Source organism: Podarcis vaucheri (assembly GCF_965113315.1).
Source record: "Podarcis vaucheri genome assembly, chromosome: 6".
NCBI lineage: Eukaryota > Metazoa > Chordata > Lepidosauria > Squamata > Lacertidae > Podarcis > Podarcis vaucheri.
Window position 1 is genome coordinate 101,798,444 of NC_138764.1, and position 6,713 is coordinate 101,805,156.

General features: G+C 47.9%; 1 pseudogene across 1 annotated transcript; it reads right to left on the bottom strand.

The window, feature by feature from the left end:
- Positions 1-549: 549 nt before the first annotated feature.
- On the bottom strand, positions 550-2,224 carry LOC309534177 (ABHD16B pseudogene; annotated as a pseudogene). Its single transcript has one exon. The product of its transcript is annotated as an ABHD16B pseudogene (transcript).
- Positions 2,225-6,713: the final 4,489 nt, after the last annotated feature.

Consider the following 6,713-nt stretch of genomic DNA (forward strand, 5'->3'; position numbering starts at 1 on the left):
CAGTCGTGGCTGACTCTGGGGTTGTGGCACTCATCTTGCTTTATTGGCCGAGGGAGCCGGCATACAGCTTCCGGGTCATGTGGCCAGCATAAATAAGCCACTTCTGGTGAACCAGAGCAGCGCACAGAAATGCCATTTACCTTCCCGCTGGAGCGGTACCTATTTATCTACTTGCACTGTGTGCTTTAGAACTGCTAGGTGGGCAGGAGCAGGGACCAAACAACAGGAGCTCACCCCGTCGTGGGGATTCAAACCACCAACCTTCTAATCGGCAAGCCCTAGGCTCTGTGGTTTAACCCACAGTGCCACCAGGGTCCCTGGATGGCCATACAACCCCTGTTTAAAAACCTCAGGTGAAGGAGGCGTTGACCACCTTCCGAATCAGTCTGTTCAACAAGCAGCTCTTATTGCCAGAAAGCTCTTCCTAATGTTTAGCTGGAATCTCCTTTCTTGTCATTTGAATCCAGTGGTTTGGGTCCTGCCCTCCGGAACAGCAGAAGGTAGAATCTGAACCAAGAGACCTCACCACCGCCTGCACAAACAAACCGCAATGATGAATGCTAGTTTTTATTTCTCTCTCTTTCTCTACAGTCAAGCCGCCAACTCCCCAGCCGAGCTAGAGCTTCCAGGGCATTTGAAATTCATTTGGTGGCAAAGTTCTTCCATGGGTGGTCTCCACGTTCTTCAGGTGCTTCTTGGCCAAAAACAAGGCCATCTGCAGCCTCTTCGCGGGGTGAAGGTTCTTCCCGACGTTCCACGGGAAGCTGCAGTTGGAGCCAAGGCTGGCTTTGTAGCCGCGGAGCGTTTTGAGGCACCAGTCCTCATCCACTTCGTAGAAGCAGCTGTAGATGAGGTTGTCCATCTGAGGACAGTCGGCTGTCAGCCAGTTGCGCACCACTTCCTCCTCCTCGGATATAAGGTCGGGGTAACGGCACCTCAAGAGCTGCAGGAGCAGCTCGTTGGCTCGGTTGGTCTTGATGACAGGCAGCTTGCTCTCCGAGTAGAAGTGGGTGCTGGTGATTTCGTCCAACGTCCTCCTGATGAGCAGCACTGGACCGGGGTAGTGACACAGCATCTCCGCCACGTTGAGGTTGAAGTGCTCCGTCACGGTCTTGACCACCAGCTTCTTCCAGCTCTTTGCCATCACCTTCATGGCCAAAGGGAGCAAGCTGTCAAAGGAGGCGTCCAGTACCAACCCCCCTAGCTCCGGATAAGTCTTCGCAGCCCAGGTGGCTGTGTAGCTCCCTAAGGAGTAGCCGTAGATGGCAATGTCCGGCAGGGCAAAACCCAGCCGACGTATGGCGTATTGGATGACCACATCCATAGCGTTGACGTCATTTGCCGGATAGGGTTTTCCCGTGCTCCTGCCGAAACCAGGGTGGTTCCACCCCAGGACAGAGTACCCAGCCTTCAGTGGGGTGAAAAAGCATCCGACCTCATAGAAACTGCCATTCCCTTCGCAGCAGATCACCAGCTGCATCCCCAGTTTCTCTGGACTTTTCCTCTTCCTCCTGTCCACAAACATAGTGTCGATTTCGTTCCCATCGCGGGCAATCAGCTTGGCCCGTTTCCCATGGAAATCCTCAATGAGGCGAGTTCGGGCGTTCACCAGTATATTGGGCGGGACTTTGTTCAAGAGGCAAACGGAACCCGGGTAGAGCAGCCAGCGGCCGATGGAATGAGCAATGGCATACCTGGCGAACTTGCTGGAGCAATTCTTGAAGGAGTGGAAGACGCTGGATCTGGAGCTCTCCGCCACAGCGCCCTCCTGGGGGACCGTAAGCATCCCTTGTGGGTTCTGGTTGTTGTTGATGGTGATGCTGCTGCTGCTGTGTCCATTGGCGACGGTGCTGGTCCCGGCCTCATCCCAGCGATATTCCACTGGGCACTTCTTGAACACACAGCTGTCTTTGATCATCAAGTAGGTTTTCATTTTGTAACACATGTTGGAGCTCTTTAGGGGGGGAACGTTCACGGGATCAAACGACGGCGCCTTTCAGCAAGCTGGGTCAGTTAAAGGAAGGGGAACATGAAGAAGAGAAGGCCAAAGAGATATTTATGGAGGCACGCTGGAAGTTAGCAACTTTTGATTCGGGTTCAACCCAGAAGTGGATGCGGAGCAGCACTAGAATGTCTTGAGATGGCTGCTGCCCACCTGTCCTTGGCTGGTGTTGGGAGGGTCATATCCTGCAAAGGGCAGCCAGGCACTGCCTCCAAGACCCCCTACAGGCCAGTCACTCAAAGCAAAGGTAATAATAAGCCGTGTCAGCCCCCTTTGTGAGCAATTACTCCCCTGAGGGCTTGGCTGGGAGGCCCATCAGCTGCCAGGGGGGTCTGGAGGTGGACATTGCAAATTCTTCTCTGGGGCGGTGGAGCAAGAGCACAGAGCCTGTCCACTTAGTCTGTCCACAGAGTCTGTCCCATCCATCCCAGCCTCGTCCATCGGTCCCACGGAACAAAAGGCTTTCTTGTGGGCCAGAGCGCCCCTATATCTCAGGAACCGGGAAGAAGTGGGCCTCATCGAAGGTTAGACACCTTCTTCCATCAGTAACATTATTAATGCTGGTTTAATTCGTTACCCATCCTCCACTCTAAGGTACCAGGTCAGGCAACAAGGTAAGAAGGTAAGAAGAGCTTGCTGGATCAGGCCAATGGCTCACCTGTTCTCACAGTGGCCAGACAGATGCCTGTGGAAAAGCAGCAAGCAGGATTTGAATACAGGAGCCTGTGGTTTCCAGCAACTGGTACTCAGTTTGCATTGGGGGGAAAGTTCCCGGTGGAAATTCCAGCTTGAGAAGGAACCATTGTCATCTAGGTATCTGCGGGGGAGAAAAGGTTTAAATTCCTCCTAAAGGTTTAAATTCCCCCTCCGTGCTTGCTGTGAACTACCAGCCCAACTGATGCAAAAAGCATTTTTTAAAAGCTGCACATTAGATGCATTTTATGCTGTGTGCAGTTTGGTGCTCAAGTTGAAAGGGAAGTGTGACCAGCCAGTGGGAGAAGCCGTCTCTCTTTTTGCTCTCCAAACTCCCCCCACCCACAGCACTGACCACAGAGACATCGCTTTCCTCTTCACCACAAACGCAGCTCTCAGAATGATGTGTAATCTCAACCCACAGTCTTGAAAAACCCTACAGTATCCCCCATGCACCAGGAGGCAGACGGCGTTACGGGGACCAGACGGCATTTCCTCAATTCCTCTTTCCTAGGAAGAGGGAAGAGGAGGCAGGCTGGTTGCAAAAGCCCCCGCTGGAGACAGATGACTGTTAGAGAACTGGAGGCGGTAACGGTGGAGCGGTTCCTGCATGTGGCACTCTTTGAGGAAGGAGGAAAGAGCAGCGATGATGCTCTTTTCAGTCCCTAGAGAGCTAGTGGGGGGTGATGAAAGAGAGGAAGCCTGGTTTTGCTACAAATCCATCATTCCATTTTCATCACTGGGAGAACAAGTCTCTGAGTGCAGTTTGAACAAAAGTGAAAATAGGACACACACAGCACAGGAAACAAATTCTGTCTCTAATCAACTTCTTAGTTACTTCTGTGTTAATAACTTTACATATACTGTACACAGACATGTACTTTAATCTGCAGTTTTATCTTGCAATGTATGCTTTTATCCGTTCTGCATGTTTTATAAACTTGCTTTTCACGCTGATTTTTTTTAAAAATCGATGCCTCTTTTATATTCTTCATAAAGTGCTTAGAGGTTTTCTTTACAGTGAAGCAGTACGCAAATATTATTAAATAAACAATTGTGGGCACTTGGCGTCAAACACCAGCGGTGAGAGCATATTGGAACCAGAGTGAATGGTAATCATTGCTCATTGCCTCAGCCCAGTATACCTGAAGGAGCGTCTCCACCCCCATCGTTCTGCCCGGACACTGAGGTCCAGCTCTGAGGGCCTTCTGGCGGTTCCCTCACTGTGAGAAGCCAAATTACTGGGAACCAGGCAGAGGGCCTTCTTGGTGGTGGTGCCCACCCTGTGGAACGCCCTCCCACCAGATGTCAAAGAGAACAATAACTACCAGACTTTTAGACGACATCTGAAGGCAGCTTTTAATGTTTAATGGGTTATTGTATTTTAATATTGTTGGAAGCCACCCGAGTGGCTGGGGAAACCCAGCCAGATGGGCAGGGTATAAATAAATTATTATTATTATTATTATTATTATTATTATTACACATTTGTATCCCACCTTTCCTCCAAGGAGCTCAAAGGGGCACACATCATTCTCCTCCTCCCCATTTTATCCTCACAACAACCCTGCGAGGGAGGTAAGGTTGAGAGTAAATGACTAGCCCTAGGTCACCCAGGTCCCAGTCTGTCCCTCTAACCCATGGGGAGGCAAACTAAGGCCCGGGGGCCAGATCCAGCCTAATCACCTTCTAAATCCGGCCCGTGGACAGTCTGGGAATCAGAATGTTTTTACATGAGTAGAATGTGTCCTTTTATTTAAAATGCTTCTCTGGGTTATTTGTGGGTGAAATATACTCAGAGTCGCAAAGTGATTTCATGCTCTTTATTCAGCTCATAGTGGTGAGGAGGAATGAATGAAAGTCCCCTCACAGTATCTGCTTATATACATTATTTACACAATGGGCTGCACATGATTGGCTAATTCCGGAATTCTACTGTAAGCCAATCAGGTTGTGGATTCACTTCTATCTGGAGCAGGATTGGGTGGTTCCTGCCAACCAATCATACTGCTGCTTTGTTCTAGGACCAATCAGACTGCTGCATTTTGAATACTATTGTTCTAGGACTAATCAGACTGCTGCAATTTGGATCCTATTGTTCTAGGACCAATCAGACTGCTTCAGTTTGGATCCTATTCAACTCACTACATAACACCGGGGCATAGGAATTCATTCATATTTTTTTCTCCAAAATATAGTCCGGTCCCCCACAAGGTCTGAGGGACAGTGGACCGGCCCCCTGCTTAAAAAGTTTGCTGATCCCTGCTCTAATCACTATGCAACACAGCCTTCAACCTGGCTGCGTGAGAAGGAGAGTAGCAGCCTTAGCTCCTGGACATCCTTATCTTCCTCTTCCCTCTCTGGCCCTTTCCCCAATTCTATTATATGAGTAAGCCATTAACGTATTTTAAAAAACTGAACTGCATTGAATTGGTAAATTGGTAGAAAAGTGACCTATAAATGTACCGTAGTTTTCGCTCTATAACACGCACCCGACCATAACACACACGTAGTTTTTAGAGGAGGAAAATCCGTAGGCATGCCACCCGTAGGCATTCTCTCCATAACACGCACAGACATTTCCCCTTACTTTCTAGGAGGAAAAAAGTGAGTGTTATGGTGCAAAAAATACGGTAATTAATACTTTTTTAAAGAAGAGAGGGAACGTGCAACTGTTGCATTCAACTGGGGGGCAGGGAAGGAGGGGGGAATCCTGCCTTTACTGAAAAGCATCTAGCAACTGCCCCAATTTCCAGTATTTTTACATACAAAATATTCTGGCAACTGGCCTGGGGGTCAAAAACAGGCCATACTGGTGCTGTTTCCATTTCCGCATAGTTGCAGGTTGGCGTTAAAGAGGGGGGGGGGTGTCCCATGTCTTTAAGAGATCAAAGGCTGCTTGCGTCACATACCCCCCTCCCAAAGGTCCCTATTCTCCAGGGACAGTCCTGGAATTATGAAAGCCATCCCGGCTTTTGATTTGATCCCGAAAGCTCCCTATTTCCCCCGCCAGTGCTGCCAGCGCTGAGCTCAGGGAAGAGGGTGAGCTGGGTGTCAGGAAAGAACAACAACTTATTTTCTTCTTGTGTGTGGGTTGCTGTTGTATTTTAACTCCCAGAGAAGCTTGTGGGATATTCTGCCTCAGGCGTCTAAATAACATGACCAATGTTGGTTTTCTGCCTGGGCTGCTTTCAGATCAGATAACCTGTTCATTAAGCTTTCTTGCCGATCTGTTTGCACAGAGTTTCTTAAAGTTCAGGTGACATTGGCTTGTCATTTATTTCTTTATGTCTTTATTTATTTCTTATCAAGAAAAGTCTGCAGGGGTTTTTTTTCCGAGGGGGGAGGAAGTGTTATTTGGGAGGGGTGTTTCTAAGACTCAGGTGAAACTGTGAATCTCCCTTGTAATTTTTGCTCTTCTTAGATGCTACATGTTGTTTAAGTAATCTTGCAATGTTTTTAGTACCAAAATGTGGGGTTTTTTGTTTGCTGTTGTTTTGTGTAGTTATAAAACTGCTTTAGAGGTGTTGTTTTAAATGCATTCCTGTTTTCTTTTTTTGTAAGCCATTTTGAGCCTCTTTTTTTTTTTTTTGCATGGAATAGCTGCATACAGATAAAATAAATGGATGAATGTTCCGCAGGAGATCAGTTCTAATTGCACAGCCTGGATTACCCAGTATGCAACTGAATTCCACCCCAAAATGTATTTCTGTGTTACATCCATATCCCACCTTCCTTCCAAGAAACTCAAGGTGGTGTGCAATAGTTCTCTCACAGTTCTAAAGTGGTATGATATTGTTTTAAATGAAGAGTGTGGATGGGACCATAACTTTTAAAAGTGTAACTTTAACAATTTGTGCTTTCTTTTTCCCACCCCCCACCCTGATCTTTTTCACTTGCATATTGAATCTTTTTATATCATAAGCCTGGGGGCAGAGATCACATAAGAATTGGTTTTTTTGAAGGCATTCTGAAAGCCAACCCCAACCCCCCCCCTTTTTTTTTTTGCTAAAGACAT